At 42.5% G+C, this 21606-nt stretch overlaps 1 long non-coding RNA gene across 1 annotated transcript in view; it reads left to right on the forward strand.

Moving 5' to 3' along the window:
* LOC118367857 (uncharacterized) overlaps nucleotides 1-21415 on the forward strand; it is a 34915-nt gene extending 13500 nt beyond the window's left edge. The window contains exons 2-3 of the long non-coding RNA XR_008088034.1: nucleotides 1768-1836; nucleotides 20518-21415. This is a non-coding gene — a long non-coding RNA (uncharacterized LOC118367857). The remainder of the gene's footprint in view (nucleotides 1-1767; nucleotides 1837-20517) is intronic.
* The last annotated feature ends 191 nt before the right edge of the window (nucleotides 21416-21606 follow it).

Consider the following 21606-nt stretch of genomic DNA (forward strand, 5'->3'; position numbering starts at 1 on the left):
GAGTCGAAGGAGGGGGGCAGAGGGGCGCATTTCCTCTCTAAAACTGAGGTACAAAAGGTTCCTCTATACATCCGCTGTGTACACAGACATGGAGATGGAGAGCCGTGGAGGGGGAGGGAGGGAGGCATACTGAGACAAAGACACATGTGCACACAGACATGAAAGCTCTCTCGCTCTCTCTTTCTTTCTCTCTCTCTCTATCTCCCTCTCTCCTTGTCTCTCTTTCTCTCCCTCCCTCCCTACCTCTCCCTCCCTACCTCTCTCTCTCTCTCTCTCTCTCTCTCTCTCTCTCAGGGAGGAGGGTAAGTGAACTAGGCTGTGTGTCCCAGGGGATGGAGGGGGTTATTATAGTCATTGTGCAGCCTCCCGGCCCGGCCAGCTGAAACCGTTTGGCTGCTGTGCCGTTTGAAGTTATATTTATCAAGCACAAGCAGGAGGCTCAGCTTATACACCGAGATCTGTGTCTTCTAATGATTCAGAATGGGGAGGAAAGGACACATGTTTGTTTAGACGGTAAAGTGAGGCTTATTTTGATATTAGGGATTGGACATGTGTGCAGATGTGTGTCCAGATGCTTTCCTGAAAGATCAAAGAGGGAGAGGAGGTGTGAGACAGATTATATTTCAACACACTACGTTTCTGATACTTCAAATACCATGAAAAGTCTGTTTTTTAATGCCTATATATTTGACCAAAACTACCCATATCATTCACTGAGTGATACTTTCGTATATGCATATGATTGTCAAACATCTTCACGTGGCCAATTAAATCTGGATAGCCTGTACAAAATATTGCCATTTTGCATTGTGCTGAATTACCCAGTTATTAAGTCAATCAACCTGGCTAAATTGTAGAAATGCATTAATGAGAGCACTTGAACTGAATGAGACAGGCACTCTAGATGCTGAATGTGGATTTGGGTGAAGTTCTGCATGTGACATTTATTCTGATTCATTTACACTCTATCTATAGTGCTGTATTTCTGACCTCCTTGTACAGATCACACAGCATAGCGTTGATAGATGATTGTTAATTTCATTATTTTGCCTGTTTATTTACTGTAGATGGTGATAATTGATTGTGTAATTGAATCATTTTAATTGCAGCTGTGTTTGCCTGCTTTTCATTTCCCTCATTAGCAATGACCTTTTTCTGACCCATAGAAAATGGAACGTTTCTCTGCTCTGAGCCCATATACTGGTGTCAAAATATTGATATTGACTATTAAAAGTGCACGTCACCACCATGGCCCGAATCTGTGTACGTTTAAAAATTGGTCCTCATATTTGGCACGTTGGTTTAACATGCCGTGTCAGATGCTGAGACAAAGAAAACCTGTCAGAGCTCAGGAAGTTAGAGGAAACTACTTCCCAGTGGTAAATTCTCATTTCATATTTCCATTTCAATCATACTACTGATGTATACTGTAGTGTGTCATACTGAACCATGTGTCTATCTAACTTCTGAAGCTGAGCAGTTAGAATCGACAGTGGCATTTAAAATGTCACACTTCAAAACACTGGTAGTGGTATTTCAATGTGTGTATTACGTTAAGTAGCTGTGCAATTACTTTCTTGACACTTGGATCAAATTGAAGCTGTTATAATTCATATGTTGACTTATAATCTGTTGTCTGGAAATATCTGCCTCGTTCATATAGAAATATCTCACTCATCGATCATATGACTGGAAAACAACACTGTGTTTTTCCACAGCAGCTACAGTACGTCTCTCTCTAAGCCCTTGTGACTCTTTGTGTTTCAGTGTGGGGACCGGACCCATCACCTGACTGCCCTCTCCTGTCTTCCTGGTCCTCAGCAGAACAGCCATGAGGTAATATCCTCTCCTCCTCTCTACCTCCATCCATCATTCCATCCCTCACTCCCTGCACCCTGGGTCTGGGTCGTCATCATCCCTTCTAACACCCATCAGTCTTTTAGGTCTCCTGTTTCTCAATCTGTTTTATCTTCTGTTTTCTGTCTGACAGACAGCTGTCTTGCTGCCTCTATAGAAAAGCTCTACTATCCCATCTGCTTTATGGAGAACCAGGTCTCTTCACCTCCCTGTTTCTGGCTTGACTCATGACTCATTGTGCTGTGGTGACTACAGTTTGCTTATGAGACTCCTGGATTCTATAGTTTTAACATAGCTGTATATAGTCCATGTACAACAAATAGACTCCTGTATTCTATGGTTTTACCATAGCTGTATATAGTCCATGTACAACAACTAGACTCCTGTATTCTATGGTTTTACCATAGCTGTATATAGTCCATGTACAACAACTAGACTCCTGTATTCTATGGTTTTACCATAGCTGTCTATAGTCCATGTACAACAACTAGACTCCTGTATTCTATGGTTTTACCATAGCTGTATATAGTCCATGTACAACAACTAGACTCCTGTATTCTATGGTTTTACCATAGCTGTATATAGTCCATGTACAACAACTAGACTCCTGTATTCTATGGTTTTTAACATAGCTGTCTATAGTCCATGTACAACAACTAGACTCCTGTATTCTATGGTTTTACCATAGCTGTATATAGTCCATGTACAACAACTAGACTCCTGTATTCTATGGTTTTACCATAGCTGTCTATAGTCCATGTACAACAACTAGACTCCTGTATTCTATGGTTTTACCATAGCTGTCTATAGTCCATGTACAACAACTAGACTCCTGTATTCTATGGTTTTTACCATAGTTGTATATAGTCCATGTACAACAACTAGACTCCTGTATTCTATGGTTTTAACATAGCTGTCTATAGTCCATGTACAACAACTAGACTCCTGTATTCTATGGTTTTTACCATAGTTGTATATAGTCCATGTACAACAACTAGACTCCTGTATTCTATGGTTTTACCATAGCTGTCTATAGTCCATGTACAACAACTAGACTCCTTCCTGTATTCTATGGTTTTACCATAGCTGTATATAGTCCATGTACAACAACTAGACTCCTGTATTCTATGGCTTTACCATAGCTGTCTATAGTCCATGTACAACAACTAGACTCTTGTATTCTATGGTTTTACCATAGCTGTCTATAGTCCATGTACAACAACTAGACTCCTGTATTCTATGGTTTTAACATAGCTGTCTATAGTCCATGTACAACAACTAGACTCCTGTATTCTATGGACTAGCTGTCTATAGTATTCAACAACTAGACTCCTGTATTCTATGGTGCACCATTTTTACCATAGCTGTCTATAGTCCATGTACAACAACTAGACTCCTGTATTCTATGGTTTTACCATAGCTGTCTATAGTCCATGTACAACAACTAGACTCCTGTATTCTATGGTTTTACCATAGCTGTCTATAGTCCATGTACAACAACTAGACTCCTGTATTCTATGGTTTTACCATAGCTGTATATAGTCCATGTACAACAACTAGACTCCTGTATTCTATGGTTTTACCATAGCTGTCTATAGTCCATGTACAACAACTAGACTCCTGTATTCTATGGTTTTACCATAGCTGTATATAGTCCATGTACAACAACTAGACTCCTGTATTCTATGGTTTTACCATAGCTGTATATAGTCCATGTACAACAACTAGACTCCTGTATTCTATGGTTTTACCATAGCTGTCTATAGTCCATGTACAACAACTAGACTCCTGTATTCTATGGTTTTACCATAGCTGTCTATAGTCCATGTACAACAACTAGACTCCTGTATTCTATGGTTTTACCATAGCTGTCTATAGTCCATGTACAACAACTAGACTCCTGTATTCTATGGTTTTACCATAGCTGTCTATAGTCCATGTACAACAACTAGACTCCTGTATTCTATGGTTTTACCATAGCTGTCTATAGTCCATGTACAACAACTAGACTCTGGTATTCTATGGTTTTACCATAGCTGTCTATAGTCCATGTACAACAACTAGACTCCTGTATTCTATGGTTTTACCATAGCTGTCTATAGTCCATGTACAACAACTAGACTCCTGTATTCTATGGTTTTACCATAGCTGTATATAGTCCATGTACAACAACTAGACTCCTGTATTCTATGGTTTTACCATAGCTGTATATAGTCCATGTACAACAACTAGACTCCTGTATTCTATGGTTTTACCATAGCTGTATATAGTCCATGTACAACAACTAGACTCCTGTATTCTATGGTTTTAACATAGCTGTCTATAGTCCATGTACAACAACTAGACTCCTGTATTCTATGGTTTTACCATAGTTGTATATAGTCCATGTACAACAACTAGACTCCTGTATTCTATGGTTTTAACATAGCTGTCTATAGTCCATGTACAACAACTAGACTCCTGTATTCTATGGTTTTTACCATAGTTGTATATAGTCCATGTACAACAACTAGACTCCTGTATTCTATGGTTTTACCATAGCTGTCTATAGTCCATGTACAACAACTAGACTCCTGTATTCTATGGTTTTTCCTGTATTCTACAACAATGACTCCTTATTCTATGGTTTTACCATAGCTGTCTATAGTCCATGTACAACAACTAGACTCCTGTATTCTATGGTTTTACCATAGCTGTCTATAGTCCATGTACAACAACTAGACTCCTGTATTCTATGGTTTTACCATAGCTGTCTATAGTCCATGTACAACAACTAGACTCCTGTATTCTATGGTTTTACCATAGCTGTCTATAGTCCATGTACAACAACTAGACTCCTGTATTCTATGGTTTTACCATAGCTGTCTATAGTCCATGTACAACAACTAGACTCCTGTATTCTATGGTTTTACCATAGCTGTCTATAGTCCATGTACAACAACTAGACTCCTGTATTCTATGGTTTTAACATAGCTGTCTATAGTCCATGTACAACAACTAGACTCCTGTATTCTATGGTTTTACCATAGCTGTCTATAGTCCATGTACAACAACTAGACTCCTGTATTCTATGGTTTTTACCATAGCTGTCTATAGTCCATGTACAACAACTAGACTCCTGTATTCTATGGCTTTAACATAGCTGTCTATAGTCCATGTACAACAACTAGACTCCTGTATTCTATGGCTTTACCATAGCTGTCTATAGTCCATGTACAACAACTAGACTCCTGTATTCTATGGTTTTAACATAGCTGTCTATAGTCCATGTACAACAACTAGACTCCTGGATTCTATGGTTTTACCATAGCTGTCTATAGTCCATGTACAACAACTAGACTCCTGTATTCTATGGCTTTACCATAGCTGTCTATAGTCCATGTACAACAACTAGACTCCTGTATTCTATGGTTTTAACATAGCTGTCTATAGTCCATGTACAACAACTAGACTCCTGGATTCTATGGTTTTACCATAGCTGTCTATAGTCCATGTACAACAACTAGACTCCTGTATTCTATGGCTTTACCATAGCTGTCTATAGTCCATGTACAACAACTAGACTCCTGTATTCTATGGTTTTTAGCTGTCTATAGTCCATGTACAACAACTAGACTCCTGTATTCTAGTTTTCCATAGTCCATGTACAACAACTAGACTCCTGTATTCTATGGTTTTACCATAGCTGTCTATAGTCCATGTACAACAACTAGACTCCTGTATTCTATGGCTTTAACATAGCTGTCTATAGTCCATGTACAACAACTAGACTCCTGTATTCTATGGTTTTTACCATAGTTGTATATAGTCCATGTACAACAACTAGACTCCTGTATTCTATGGTTTTACCATAGCTGTCTATAGTCCATGTACAACAACTAGACTCCTGTATTCTATGGCTTTAACATAGCTGTCTATAGTCCATGTACAACAACTAGACTCCTGTATTCTATGGCTTTACCATAGCTGTCTATAGTCCATGTACAACAACTAGACTCCTGTATTCTATGGTTTTAACATAGCTGTCTATAGTCCATGTACAACAACTAGACTCCTGGATTCTATGGTTTTACCATAGCTGTCTATAGTCCATGTACAACAACTAGACTCCTGTATTCTATGGTTTTTACCATAGCTGTCTATAGTCCATGTACAACAACTAGACTCCTGTATTCTATGGTTTTTACCATAGTTGTATATAGTCCATGTACAACAACTAGACTCCTGTATTCTATGGTTTTACCATAGCTGTCTATAGTCCATGTACAACAACTAGACTCCTGTATTCTATGGTTTTTACCATAGCTGTCTATAGTCCATGTACAACAACTAGACTCCTGTATTCTATGGTTTTTACCATAGCTGTCTATAGTCCATGTACAACAACTAGACTCCTGTATTCTATGGTTTTTACCATAGCTGTCTATAGTCCATGTACAACAACTAGACTCCTGTATTCTATGGTTTTACCATAGCTGTCTATAGTCCATGTACAACAACTAGACTCCTGTATTCTATGGTTTTTACCATAGCTGTCTATAGTCCATGTACAACAACTAGACTCCTGTATTCTATGGTTTTTACCATAGCTGTCTATAGTCCATGTACAACAACTAGACTCCTGTATTCTATGGTTTTACCATAGCTGTCTATAGTCCATGTACAACAAATAGACTCCTGGATTCTATGGTTTTACCATAGTTGTCTATAGTCCATGTACAACAACTAGACTCCTGGATTCTATGGTTTTACCATAGTTGTCTATAGTCCATGTACAACAACTAGACTCCTGTATTCTATGGTTTTTACCATAGTTGTATATAGTCCATGTACAACAACTAGACTCCTGTATTCTATGGTTTTACCATAGCTGTCTATAGTCCATGTACAACAACTAGACTCCTGTATTCTATGGTTTTTACCATAGCTGTCTATAGTCCATGTACAACAACTAGACTCCTGTATTCTATGGTTTTTACCATAGCTGTCTATAGTCCATGTACAACAACTAGACTCCTGTATTCTATGGTTTTTACCATAGCTGTCTATAGTCCATGTACAACAACTAGACTCCTGTATTCTATGGTTTTTACCATAGCTGTCTATAGTCCATGTACAACAACTAGACTCCTGTATTCTATGGTTTTTACCATAGCTGTCTATAGTCCATGTACAACAACTAGACTCCTGTATTCTATGGTTTTAACATAGTTGTATATAGTCCACGTACAACAAATAGACTCCTGTATTCTATGGTTTTACCATAGCTGTATATAGTCCATGTACAACAACTAGACTCCTGTATTCTATGGTTTTACCATAGCTGTCTATAGTCCATGTACAACAACTAGACTCCTGTATTCTATGGTTTTAACATAGTTGTATATAGTCCACGTACAACAAATAGACTCCTGTATTCTATGGTTTTACCATAGCTGTATATAGTCCATGTACAACAACTAGACTCCTGTATTCTATGGTTTTACCATAGCTGTCTATAGTCCATGTACAACAACTAGACTCCTGTATTCTATGGTTTTTACCATAGCTGTCTATAGTCCATGTACAACAACTAGACTCCTGTATTCTATGGTTTTACCATAGCTGTCTATAGTCCATGTACAACAACTAGACTCCTGTATTCTATGGTTTTAACATAGTTGTATATAGTCCACGTACAACAAATAGACTCCTGTATTCTATGGTTTTACCATAGCTGTATATAGTCCATGTACAACAACTAGACTCCTGTATTCTATGGTTTTACCATAGCTGTCTATAGTCCATGTACAACAACTAGACTCCTGTATTCTATGGTTTTAACATAGTTGTATATAGTCCATGTATAACAAAGCCATGACTAGCGCTATGACTATTTTCTTCTCAATATTCTGCCTGCAATTAAAAAAGATTCCTCTTTCAATATATATATTTTTAATGTAATGTATTTGTATCAAAGACGCTATTACAACATTTGATTGAAATTTCAAACTCCACATTTGAGTAGAGAAACCTAGAGAAGGTTACTAGCCTGTAGTGTACAGTGCAGTGTAGTGTGTATGTTAGCCTGTAGTGTACAGTGCAGTGTAGTGTGTATGAATGCTGTTACCCATGGCTGTCCACTCGTTTACTAAAACTCTACAAACTTCCAGCCTCTGAAGCACACTTTGTGTAAATGTCAGAAATTCCATTTCCACATCATGTAATGTAAAGCACCCCGACTGGGAGGGGCCAGGGGCACGCCTGGCACACCAGCCTGGCCCGGGCAGAGATTGACAGCTGTGCCCTAGCAACCATTGGTTTGGCGCATTGCCAAGCCGCCAGGGGTTTCCAGGGAAGAGGTTCCCATGGCAACACTCATTTTGCCAATTTGGTTGGCGTACTTACAAGGTTGGCGTTGGGCAGATGAATGTGTGTTACAGCAACGCAGCTCTCAGCTGGAAAATCAAATGCTTATTCCAGCAGATTGGAGCTCAACCCGTCTGCACAGCAAGGCATTACCATGGCGCTTTTAAATGACATAGCTAAATTAGTCCCATCTGATGGTCTTTTACGCAGTAATCAAGGAGTGGCTTTAGTGGCTTTTAATGAATTCATTATTTACCGTATAAAGTCTAACAAGGATGTTTGAATTTCAACCCTCGTCCAGTAATGTGTCCATTCATTAAACATCAAGGAAATAGTACAAGCTGTGAATAATATTTTAGAGATTGATTTCCAGCAGACCAGACACTGCCCAGTAGCCTGTCTTCACTTCATCAACTGTCTCTCCATCCGACTGCGCTCGCTACTGCATTCACCACAAATATCTCTCCCATTCACACATCCTCTGGATACACTGAAGGGTAGCTATGATGATCAGAGAGTTTTGAAGTGAAGGGTTGAATTGGGAGATGGAAACTGACAAAGTACAGTACGTAATAGTGTGGTATAGGTCTGTGAGGGTTTAGGAGTCCATTGCTGGCAGAATACTATGTAGGCTCCAACAACCTTCTAGGGGCACACACCTGCCCCAGCACAGACACTTAAAGTTGGCCAGCTTTCTTGGGGGAATTGCCTCATGCCCCTAGACACACAGACAGACCTGCTGAGGAAAGAGAGAGAGAGAGACGACGAGAGAGAGAGATGACGAGAGAAAGAGAGAGCGGGATAGCCGATAATGGCACAACCACGCTGCATTCCTGCGTGATTTGACTGTGAAAAAGATGGCAGGCGGGGAACCGAGCAGAGGAAGAGGAGGGGGAAGAGGAAGGAGGTGGGTACGTAGAGAGAGGGTGACAAATAGGATAAGAGGTGGGAAATGAAGAGTGACGAGGGCGGGCGAGGAGAAAAAGGTCAGCTGAGTGGAGAGAGGGAGGGGCAAGCACTTTGGGACACGAGAGAGGAATGAGAGAGGGTGATGGTGGAAAGGAGAAGGGGAGAGAAGCAGACAGGGGGGATTAGGAATTTGAGCACAGTCCAAAAGGGGGAGGGGCGTGAAGAGGAAGAGGACGGAGGGAGAAGAGAAAAATTCCACCTGGCAACGTTTGAATGGTTCCGCTGGCATAGCCATGGCAACCCTGCCATCATCTGATTGGCTGAGGGAGTATTCTGAAGATGGATGTGTCTGGGTCTATCTCGCTCTCTCCGTTCACACACCAGCCTCATCCACGGATAGCTAGCTATAGTTGGAAGTAAGGTCTGCAGAAAGATAGGTGGGGAAAACACGGTCACTGGTCTTTATTTGTTTCCTTCTTGCTAATGTCATCTGACAACTTTTGGCTGGCAGGATGATAACCCTCGCAAGCAGCCTTCCCAAACACAGACAGACTGCTTTTCAAAGGCAGAGAGAGACACAAACAATCTGTTGCAGAGCTACAGTCGCATAGCTACAATCTCACAGCCTCACAACCTGGCTTTAGCTGGGTACCTGGAGGGATTTGAACCTATATCCACAAGGCTGACGACATGCGTCAGTATTAATTGCACAGGTAGTACCGTTCACAAACTGTGGGAAGGCAGGCCGTTATGGCACAAACACACAGTGTGACTTTGTCATCGCAGGCCCATTCATTTTAGAGCAGGTCACTGTGCTCCCTAATCAACCTTTACAGCAGAAATCCATTTAGCTAAATGAGTCAACTCATTTGGTTAAAACCCTTCAGGGGAGAGGCTCCTGATAAACACAGAGTAACAATGGCAAGAATCATCTCAAAGACATTTCTGATTTTGGATTTGCAGAACTAAGCACTTAAAATGTATCAAATGTTCAATAACTAGATCAACTATAAATTTGCCTAAAGCTATTGTGACAGCAGCACACAGAAATGATGCAGGACAGCTGACTGTGGTATTTCTTTAATGTGTTTATATCATAACTATCAGAAGAGGATATGCAGCCACATAGTGTATATTGACAGTAAGAGATAATGCATTTAAAACCATTATGGGGTCAGAATAGATATTTCAGGCCACTCTGTAGTGATGTGAGTTAGGTAGCACTGTGTTACGAGACCAGAGTGATGCTTGTTAGAGCGCTGCTGAGAGGGAGTGGAGAGAAACAGGGGACAAAGCAAGGTCAGTCGCCACAAGAGGGCAACAGTGCCCCAGAAATGATTGCAGTAGTGGTTGGTTGTAGCAGTTGTGCACAGTTTTCTCCTGGCGTTTATAATAACGATGTGCGTGTGTGTGTTGGTGTTTTCTGTCAAATGATATGTCTAAACTCCCCTACTATGTATTGTATGCTATCATCATCACCAGACATGTCTATTAACAGACAGATTCTGTTTTGACCATTTAGACAAACAGACAGACCCACAGATCAGACAGGCAGACAAGACAGACAAGACAGACAGACAGACAGACAGACAGACAGACAGACAGACAGACAGACAGACAGACAGACAGACGGACGGACAGACAGACAGACAAGACAAGACAGTGAGACAGATAGACAGACAGACAAGACAATACAGACAGACAGACAGACAGACAGACAGACAGACAGACAGACAGACAGACAGACAGACAGACAGACAGACAGACAGACAGACAGACAGACAGACAGACAGACAGACAATACAGAGATACAGACAGACAGATCAGACAGGCAGACAAGACAGAGAGACAGATAGAAAGACAGACAAGACAGACAGGACAGACAAGACATGACAGAGAGACAGATAGACAGACAGACAAGACAGTCAGGACAGACAAGACAAGACAGAGAGACAGATAGACAAGACAGACAGGACAGACAAGACAAGACAGAGAGACAGACAGATAAGGCAAACAGACAAACAGACCAGACAGATAAGACAGACAGACCGAGACAGAGAGAGACAGACAGTCCGATAAGACCGACAGACCGAGACAGACAGACAGACAGACAGACAGACAGACAGACAGACAGACAGACAGACAGACAGACAGACAGACAGACAGACAGACAGACAGACCAGAGAGACAGACCAGACAGACAGACACCTGGCCGGCTGGTGAAGACGTGGCAGAGGGAGTGCTACTACAGAGTGTGCTGCGGTGTGAGGTAGTTGGTTGTATGGTTTCACATAATAAACAGCCCGGAGATAACTGTACAACCTTCTAGCTTTCCCCGCGGTGTCACCACAACCTACAGTAAGCACCCCTGGAGTCACACCACCAAGCCAACACTGTGGTAAGTATAGGACTGTTAGAGAAAGTACATGACACAACACAGAGGCTAGTTTAGGTCACTAACAAGACAACACAGAGAGGCTAGTTTAGGTCACTAACAAGACAACACAGAGGCTAGTTTAGGTCACACACAAGACAACACAGAGGCTAGTTTAGGTCACTAACAAGACAACACAGAGGCTAGTTTAGGTCACTAACAAGACAACAACACAGAGGCTAGTTTAGGTCACTAACAAGACAACACAGAGGCTAGTTTAGGTCACACACAAGACAACACAGAGGCTAGTTTAGGTCACTAACAAGACAACACAGAGGCTAGTTTAGGTCACTAACAAGACAACAACACAGAGGCTAGTTTAGGTCACTAACAAGACAACAACACAGAGGCTAGTTTAGGTCACTAACAAGACAACACAGAGGCTAGTTTAGGTCACACACAAGACAACACAGAGGCTAGTTTAGGTCACTAACAAGACAACACAGAGGCTAGTTTAGGTCACTAACAAGACAACAACACAGAGGCTAGTTTAGGTCACTAACAAGACAACAACACAGAGGCTAGTTTAGGTCACTAACAAGACAACACAGAGGCTAGTTTAGGTCACTAACAAGACAACACAGAGGCTAGTTTAGATCACACACAAGACAACACAGAGGCTAGTTTAGGTCACTAACAAGACAACACAGAGGCTAGTTTAGGTCACTAACAAGACAACACAGAGGCTAGTTTAGGTCACTAACAAGACAACACAGAGGCTAGTTTAGGTCACTAACAAGACAACAACACAGAGGCTAGTTTAGGTCACTAACAAGACAACACAGAGGCTAGTTTAGGTCACACACAAGACAACACAGAGGCTAGTTTAGGTCACTAACAAGACAACACAGAGGCTAGTTTAGGTCACTAACAAGACAACACAGAGGCTAGTTTAGGTCACTAACAAGACAACACAGAGGCTAGCTTAGGTCACTAACAAGACAACACAGAGGCTAGTTTAGGTCACTAACAAGACAACACAGAGGCTAGTTTAGGTCACTAACAAGACAACACAGAGGCTAGTTTAGGTCACTAACAAGACAACACAGAGGCTAGTTTAGGTCACTAACAAGACAACACAGAGGCTAGTTTAGGTCACTAACAAGACAACACAGAGGCTAGTTTAGGTCACTAACAAGACAACAACACAGAGGCTAGTTTAGGTCACTAACAAGACAACACAGAGGCTAGTTTAGGTCACACACAAGACAACACAGAGGCTAGTTTAGGTCACTAACAAGACAACACAGAGGCTAGTTTAGGTCACTAACAAGACAACACAGAGGCTAGTTTAGGTCACTAACAAGACAACACAGAGGCTAGCTTAGGTCACTAACAAGACAACACAGAGGCTAGTTTAGGTCACTAACAAGACAACACAGAGGCTAGTTTAGGTCACTAACAAGACAACACAGAGGCTAGTTTAGGTCACTAACAAGACAACACAGAGGCTAGTTTAGGTCACTAACAAGACAACACAGAGGCTAGTTTAGGTCACTAACAAGACAACACAGAGGCTAGTTTAGGTCACTAACAAGACAACACAGAGAATAGTTTAGGTCACTAACAAGACAACACAGAGGCTAGTTTAGGTCACACACAAGACAACACAGAGGCTAGTTTAGGTCACACACAAGACAACACAGAGGCTAGTATAGGTCACACACAAGACAACACAGAGGCTAGTTTAGGTCACACAAGACAACACAGAGGCGAGTTTAGGTCACACACAAGACAACACAGAGGCTAGTTTAGGTCACACAAGACAACACAGAGGCTAGTTTAGGTCACACACAAGACAACACAGAGGCTAGTTTAGGTCACACAAGACAACACAGAGGCGAGTTTAGGTCACACAAGACAACACAGAGGCTAGTTTAGGTCACACACAAGACAACACAGAGGCTAGTTTAGGTCACACACAAGACAACACAGAGGCGAGTTTAGGTCACACACAAGACAACAGAGGCTAGTTTAGGTCACACAAGACAACACAGAGGCTAGTTTAGGTCACACACAAGACAACACAGAGGCTAGTTTAGGTCACACAAGACAACACATAGGCTAGTTTAGGTCACACACAAGACAACACAGAGGCTAGTTTAGGTCACACACAAGACAACACAGAGGCTAGTTTAGGTCACACAAGACAGCACAGAGGCTAGTTTAGGTCACACAAGACAGCACAGAGGCTAGTTTAGGTCACACACAAGACAGCACAGAGGCTAGTTTAGGTCACACAAGACAGCACAGAGGCTAGTTTAGGTCACACACAAGACAACACAGAGGCTAGTTTAGGTCACACAAGACAACACAGAGGCTAGTTTAGGTCACACAAGACAGCACAGAGGCTAGTTTAGGTCACACACAAGACAACACAGAGGCTAGTTTAGGTCACACAAGACAACACAGAGGCTAGTTTAGGTCACACAACATTTGAAGAACAGACAATGTAACTGAACTGTGCATGGAAAACATTTTTCATTATGTGATCCACAAGTTTTTTTTTATGTCGTGGAAGGTTGAGTTGAGTTGGATTCAATTGAATGCAAGAGCTGCCTCCTGTCTGGTCTCTTTTGCTTCCACTAGTATCATTCAGATCAGTCTATTTTAACAGCATGTGTCTACTACCTACAGTACAGCATCAGTGAACTCCATGTCCAGGCACCAGGGAGTTAAGGGAAAAGGGGATACAACTGAATGCATTCAACTGAAATGTGTCTTCCGCATTTAACCCAACCCCTCTGAATCAAGGCACTACAGCCCTGTGTTATTACATATCACTACTCTGGGTCAGTAAGTTGTACTATGTACTATACACTGCACAGTGCACTTACTGTAGACTACCTCTCCTTCAAGGCCAAAATATGGTCCCAGAGCTCTCTCTCTATAGGTGCCTCTTAAAGTCCTTAACTAGACCTTCAGATCCAATATCATACTGTATCATACTCCACACGATAACACACCTCAATACTGCATTCCCTCTTTCCTGCAGCCATTTGACTGGATTCTACTGGCCAAAACTAGTACAAGCGGTCATTTTCAGTCATTACTAGACTGTCCTTGTTCTGCAGCCTTTGCGTTGTGTCCTCTGGCTCTGTGGTTCTGATCGATGACACCCAGAATTTGCCCGCTCGTCTGAAATAATACAGAATTCACTAATGCCTGCCATCCTACACAGTGGTAACATTATTGTAGTCTCTCCTCTCCCTCCTTTACTTTCATACAGGGTAACAATATCATATAACATCCCAATAACTAATCATTCTAGCAATGTAACTGGGTGTCATGCACCCACATTCATTCTGTGTAACATGATCCATGTCTATGGCTCTCGCCTGTGTTCTTGTCTCTCATATCACTCCAGAACATGTACTCTTTGTGTTTTTTCCTGAGGTTTGCATTCGCAGTCAAATAAGTATATCAATTGCTTGCAAACAGCCAACCCCTCACTACCCTCCAAGAAGCCCCCTCCTCTCCTGCTGCATCCCCCCTTCACGCAACCAACCTCCCCCTCCCTGCACCCTGCCTCCTCTCGTCCCCCCAGTGTGTCTGGGATAGTAGCTAAGACAACAGGCATCCGCATTGCGTTGTGGCTCCTCTCCTGGAAGGGACGAAAGGGGGGCATATATCAGAATTCTGCTGAATCGGCGCTGTTGTGGCGCTGTTCTTTATCATACACACAACGCCTTTCTCCTTCTGCCGTCCCAGACAGATGCACCTTTGTCAAATGCCTGACGTCTCGAGCGCAGAAGGTTGCGTTTTCTCCCTCTCTCTCCTTCTGTGTTCTTGTCTCTGTAAACGTTGTATCCTCTGTCTATTTTAGTGAGAACAGGGAGCTGCCATTTATTTCTTTGTCTCTGTATCTCCATCATTGTGGCAGAGAGAGATCTGGATATCACTGATTGGATCAGTGGGTATTTTATCCACATGGCTGATCAGAGCTCATTGGTAGTCTGGGTAGATAATGCAGCTAGCCTACATACGTGCGCACACACACACACACACACACAGACACACACACACACACACACACACACACACACACACACACACACACACACACACACACACACACACACACACACACACACACACACACACACACACACACACACACACACACACACACACACACACACACACACACACACACATCTATATTATCTGTATGATCCAAACATATACAGTGCAACATGCTAGTTAGAACAGCCCAGACTTGAGAGGGGGGATGGACTGACGTCACATCTTCTGGAACACTCTTTGTGCTGTCTGACAGTGGAGTGATGCAGAGCAGAGCCGCCGGCAGATGCACCTGTCTAGGACAGCATATCTTTGTGTGTCTCTGTCTCAAAGCCCTAGCACCATGAGTGGCTCTTCTTTTTTAAGTGCAAATGTCTCAGAGATAGCTTCCAGCCTGGCTCAGAAACAGACACAGGAAAGTATGCTGGCACTCACTCTGTCAGGCGAGCAGCTGTGAGCTTATAAATTAATGTTCTCCCTTTATATTCATTCTAACCTACTTTCAGAAAAAGATTGCACCGGATTTTTCTGTCTGGTATTGATGGTGGCGTTGGTAATGAGGGTGTCGTTGGTAATGATGGTGTCATTGGTAATGATGGTGTTGATGGTAATGATGGTGTCGTGATAATGATGGTGTAGAGAGTGTGGTTGGTAATGATGGTGTTGATGGTAATGATGGTGTTGATGGTAATGATGGTGTTGATGGTAATGATGGTGTCATGGTAATGATGGTGTAGATGGTAAAGATTGTGTCGTTGGTAATGATGGTGTCGTTGGTAATGATTGCGTTGATGGTAATGATGGTGTGGTGGTAATGATGGTGTAGATGGTGTGGTTGGTAATGATGTTGTAGATGGTGTGGTTGGTAATGATGGTGTCATTGGTAATGATGGTGTTGATGGTAATGATGGTGTCATTGTAATGATGGTGTTGTGGTAATAATGGTGACGTGGCAAAGATGACGTCATTGGTAATGATGGTGTCGTTGGTAATGCTGGTAATGCTGGTGTCGATGGTAATGATGGTGTCATTGGTAATGATGGTGTTGATGGTAATGATGGGTTTGATGGTAATGGTGGTGTCGTTGGTAATGATGGTGTTGATGGTAATGATGGTGTCGTGGTAATGATGGTGTAGATGGTGTGGTTGGTAATGATGATGTTGATGGTAATGATGGTGTGGTTGGTAATGATGGTGTTGATGGTAATGATGTTGTAGATGGTGTTGATTATGTCGTTGGTAATGATGGTGTCGTTGGTAATGATGGCGTTGATGGTAATGATGGTGTGGTGGTAATGATGGTGTAGATGGTGTGGTTGGTAATGATGATGTAGATGGTGTGGTTGGTAATGATGGCGTCGTTGGTAATGATGTTGTCGTTGGTAATGATGTTGTCGTTGGTAATGATGTTGTCGTTGGTAATGATGTTGTCGTTGGTAATGATGGCGTCGTTGGTAATGATGGCGTCGTTGGTAATGAACGGCGTCGTTGGTAATGATGGCGTCGTTGGTAATGATGGCGTCGTTGGTAATGATGTTGTCGTTGGTAATGATGGCGTCGTTGGTAATGATGGCGTCGTTGGTAATGATGGCGTCGTTGGTAATGATGGCGTCGTTGGTAATGATGGCGTCGTTGGTAATGATGGCGTCGTTGGTAATGATGGCGTCGTTGGTAATGATGGCGTCGTTGGTAATGATGGCGTCGTTGGTAATGATGGTGTCGTTGGTAATGATGGTGTCGTTGGTAATGATGGCGTCGTTGGTAATGATGGCGTCGTTGGTAATGATGGTGTCGTTGGTAATGATGGCGTCGTTGGTAATGATGTTGTCGTTGGTAATGATGGCGTCGTTGGTAATGATGACGTCGTTGGTAATGATGGTGCTGGTTTTGGTGTGTTTTGTGGAATAATCCATTCGGCTGCTGTTAAGTTCTCTGCTTAATAAGGTCTTGGTCTGATGTTATATCAGAATGACGAGAGGTTCCAGTGAAGATCTGTATTAAAAGCCTGGTTGAATGATACAGAGGATCAGTCTGATAAATGATCTCCCCATGTAGGACTCTTTGCTGTCTGATAGGATCTCCTTTGTCTGTTGATGTCTGATAGGATCTCCCCATGTAGGACTCTTTGCTGTCTGATAGGATCTCCTTTGTCTGTTGATGTCTGATAGGATCTCCCCATGTAGGACTCTTTGATGTCTGTTGTTTTCCTGGTCAATATGCCTCCACTCCTCAACTGCTGCTCACCTGCTGGCTGCTAAATTAAGATTACAAACAGCTATTATCGTTAGACCATAGTTTATAGGCTAAAGAGAAATCTTGCCCAAGGAGAGTGCACTCAGAGTCGCTCCCTCCAAGACTATACACACACAGCAAGCATACTGTACATGTGCACACACACACACACCCATACGGAAGCAAGCACACTCCCGCGCCCTCAAAGACTTGTGCACATCGGTGATAGTCTTTACAGTGTAACAAGGTTAGAGCACTTTATGACCAATCAGGATGCTTACATATCAAACATTCCCCTCAGGGGCCCTGTGATTATGTTATACAATAAACACATATGTACAAATGAGGTAACAAGATGTTCTCTCTGAGGAACTGAGAGCAACACAGATATCTCAGCAGACTGCCATGAGCCTGGCATCTGCCTTTGGTTATTACCAGCCATTAATGCTAGTTTCTATGGGAATAATGGATATACTGTAGTAGTCTGCATGTTTTACTGCGTTATTGATTTGGTCCTCCTATCTGGGCGGTTTATTTGGTGTTTTCTCTGTCATTCAAGCTGCCATTTATTGTACTGTAGAGCAATTAATGGTTGGATGATTAGTGTAAAACCTGGAAGGCAGTGGTGATATCAGGATAGCAGGTTCATGTGCTCTCCTTTGGCTTGGTGCACCTTCCCTTCTCACCCTGTTTGAAATTCTGACCCTCCCCCTCCATTCCCTCTGCTTCCGAGCCTCTCTGACACCCTCTAAGCTTCCCCTGTCTAACACACACATTTCTCCTCATTCCCAGACACACACACCAGCACAGAGCCCACAGACTGCAAAGAGGGGGCTGGGTGGGTAAGTGGAGACGTGATATTCGAAAAATGAGAGAGAGAGAGAGAGAAAAAGAGAGAGAGAGAGAGAGAGAGAGAGAGAGAGAGAGAGAGAGAGAGAGAGAGAGAGAGAGAGAGAGAGAGAGAGAGAGAGAGAGAGAGAGAGAGAGAGAGAGAGAGAGAGAGAGAGAGAGAGAGAGAGAGAGAGAGAGAGAGAGAGAGAGAGAGAGAGAGAGAGAGAGAGAGAGAGAGAGAGAGAGAGAGAGAGAGAGAGAGAGAGAGAGAGAGAGAGAGAGAGAGAGAGAGAGAGAGAGAGAGAGAGGACAAGGCATGTAGAAGTGGGAGGGATGCTCAGAGCAGAGAGGGGAGACTGGGGAATGAGATCATGAGAGCAAGAAGGAGGCGGAAAGTGAGAAGACAAACTGTGTGTGTAAGACAGTGTGTGTGGATTTTATTTGCGGGGGTACGCATATGCATGCAAACATGTATAAGTTCATATGTCTGTGTGTTTTAGCGTGTATGTGTGCTTGTGTTCCCGGTGACACAGATTGATGGAGGGAGAAGACAGAGGCTGAGGGGACTGTGCTGGTGGCGTTGGGGGAGGTAGGTAGAGAGTAGAGCATGCAGGATAATAGAATCAATACTGTTGTCTGTAACATACCTGCCGTTGGGCTTTCAGTCTGGCCCCAGTAGCCAGTCAGCCATCAGACCCAGCCGCCGTAGAGCAAAGAGAGGGAACGAGAGGGGGGACAAAGAGAGAGAAAAGGAGGGGAAATGCAGGCATTGCCGCCTTCTTTTGCATTTGCCTCAAATGATGGTGAATGAAGATGGAGTGTTGAAAAAGGCTAAGTTTGATTCCTTTGTGTTTTTTAAACCTTTGTGTTTTGTTTAGTGCCTCTGCCGCCAAGATGTACTGGAACTTTGGATAGAGGAAGATACCGTCCTTTTGTGTCCCTGTACCTGTATTTGTGTGCATATGCATGCGTGTGCGTGTCCGTGTGTGTGTGTGTGTGTGTGTGTGTGTGTGTGTGTGTGCCTGTGTCTGTGTGTGTGTTTAATCAACAGCTGAACCATCAGAGGACACATGTTGAGGGAGACATGTTGTCCACATGTCTGTGTCGCTGCTACTCTATGTGTTCGTCTTGTTTCTCCTCTAGATTCCCAGATTGCTTTAGTCAATCTGTCTCTGCGTTTCAAATGATCTTTCTCAGACGTTGATGATATTCCATTTAGAATGATGAAAGGGGATTGGGAACTCGTTTGAGTTGGTAGACATGTTGATGTGGTTTATCAGTATATGGCTGATATCTGCACCTGCGTTCACACCATATGGGTGTTCTAAAGCAGAATTGAGTTTGAGATTGCAGTATTGCGGTAAAAACGATATCTACAGATCCAACTGAAGTGTATTAATAATATGGACTTGTAACTTGAACCGCAGATAAATACATAATTCATTAGTGTGTGAAGTTGTGACAAATGTCTTCAAATGGCTCTTCTTTCCTTTCTGTAAAGACTCACCCTGTTTCACATGATTCACATCCATCAGCATCTATTTATTTCTGACAGCTAAACAGACACAACCTTAACTTGATTTATTGATTGTATTTTTCTCATTATTTGAAAGTATTGTCACAAAGAGAATTTACCTGTGTAAGAGAGTAAGTCAGTGTGTCAGTCAGACTGTCTACCAATAGGTGGCACTGCTTTGCCAAATCTTCTCTCACAGAACTTTTGCTCTTGGCACTATAGTAGGATATTTTGGACATATTGTACTTAAATAGTTATTCAAACAAATAAACATGTTTGAGAGAAGTGTATGTACAGTAACATGTTCTTATTTCATAGTGTTTGACTGTCCCTTAGAGTGACGCAATTTCATTCCCTCCCTCCGCAGGTAGAGTCGGACATTTTGGAAAATTGTATCCAGCGACATCTTGCTAAGATGGATGCAAAGGCTTCTCTCTTCACCCTTCCACATCCTCCTTTAACCCTGCACGACCATCATGTCCTGTGTCCCCATCTCACCCTGTGAGTGAGAGCACAGCTCCTGTCCTTCATTTGAACCACTGTCAGACTAACAAAGGCAACATCTACCTGTAATTGCCAGTGAAGACTGGGAGACAGTGGCTCAACCAGTAGGAGTTAGAAGAGAGAAAGGGCAGAATTGCTCTTTAAGTCCTCATAAGCAGATGTAGCCATTCTTGGCCAATAGCATAGAGTTGTTAAATTGCAGAGCAGACCCACACCATCAGGCTGGAGATTGTCAAGTGTTACATAGTGGTATATTAAGTGTAGGGGAATTATACTGACTGGGACTATTTTATTCTGATTGACACAGCTCAGTGGACTGCCTAGGAGGTCCGTAGAGGCAAACGTCTCTAAAGAGCTATTAGAGAAATGATTCAGAGCCGAGGTTATTAAGAGAGTATATTACATATTAACAGAATATATTAGGTATGAATACACACACTGTCAATCAGTATATATCTAGAAGGTATGTATTATATTGTATGTTACACCGCAGCATTGTTGAATACTTGTTTCTGATTGGCGAGAATGGACATTAACAAGTTCTTATACAGAATGTCTGGAATTTATATGACATGTTTCATATTGATCAGATTTGCTGCGTTTCTGCCGCAAACCCAACACAGTAGCCGGCCGGTTGCCTTAGAAATGAAAATGTCAGACGAGGTCATAGCTTTTTGTCGTCGGTGCGACTATGCGGTTCTTTTTTCTTTCGTAAAAAGGCGTTTCATCCATCAGACCATGTTTGCTAATGTGAAACCCCTGTGGAACTACTTTTCCCAGCATGCCCCTCTGTCCCTGAGACCCTTAACCTGTGAGGTCATAGTAGGTCACAGGTGAGGTCCTCGGGAACAGGGCTGCATTCATGTTCATCATTGTGGAGAAAAAGAGAAGAGAAGAGTCGCTGTGGAAGATGACTTACTGTTTTTATACGTCAATGAACTCCTTGTTATTT

The sequence above is a fragment of the Oncorhynchus keta genome, chromosome 31 (assembly GCF_023373465.1).
Source record: "Oncorhynchus keta strain PuntledgeMale-10-30-2019 chromosome 31, Oket_V2, whole genome shotgun sequence".
Classification (NCBI taxonomy): Eukaryota; Metazoa; Chordata; class Actinopteri; order Salmoniformes; family Salmonidae; genus Oncorhynchus; species Oncorhynchus keta.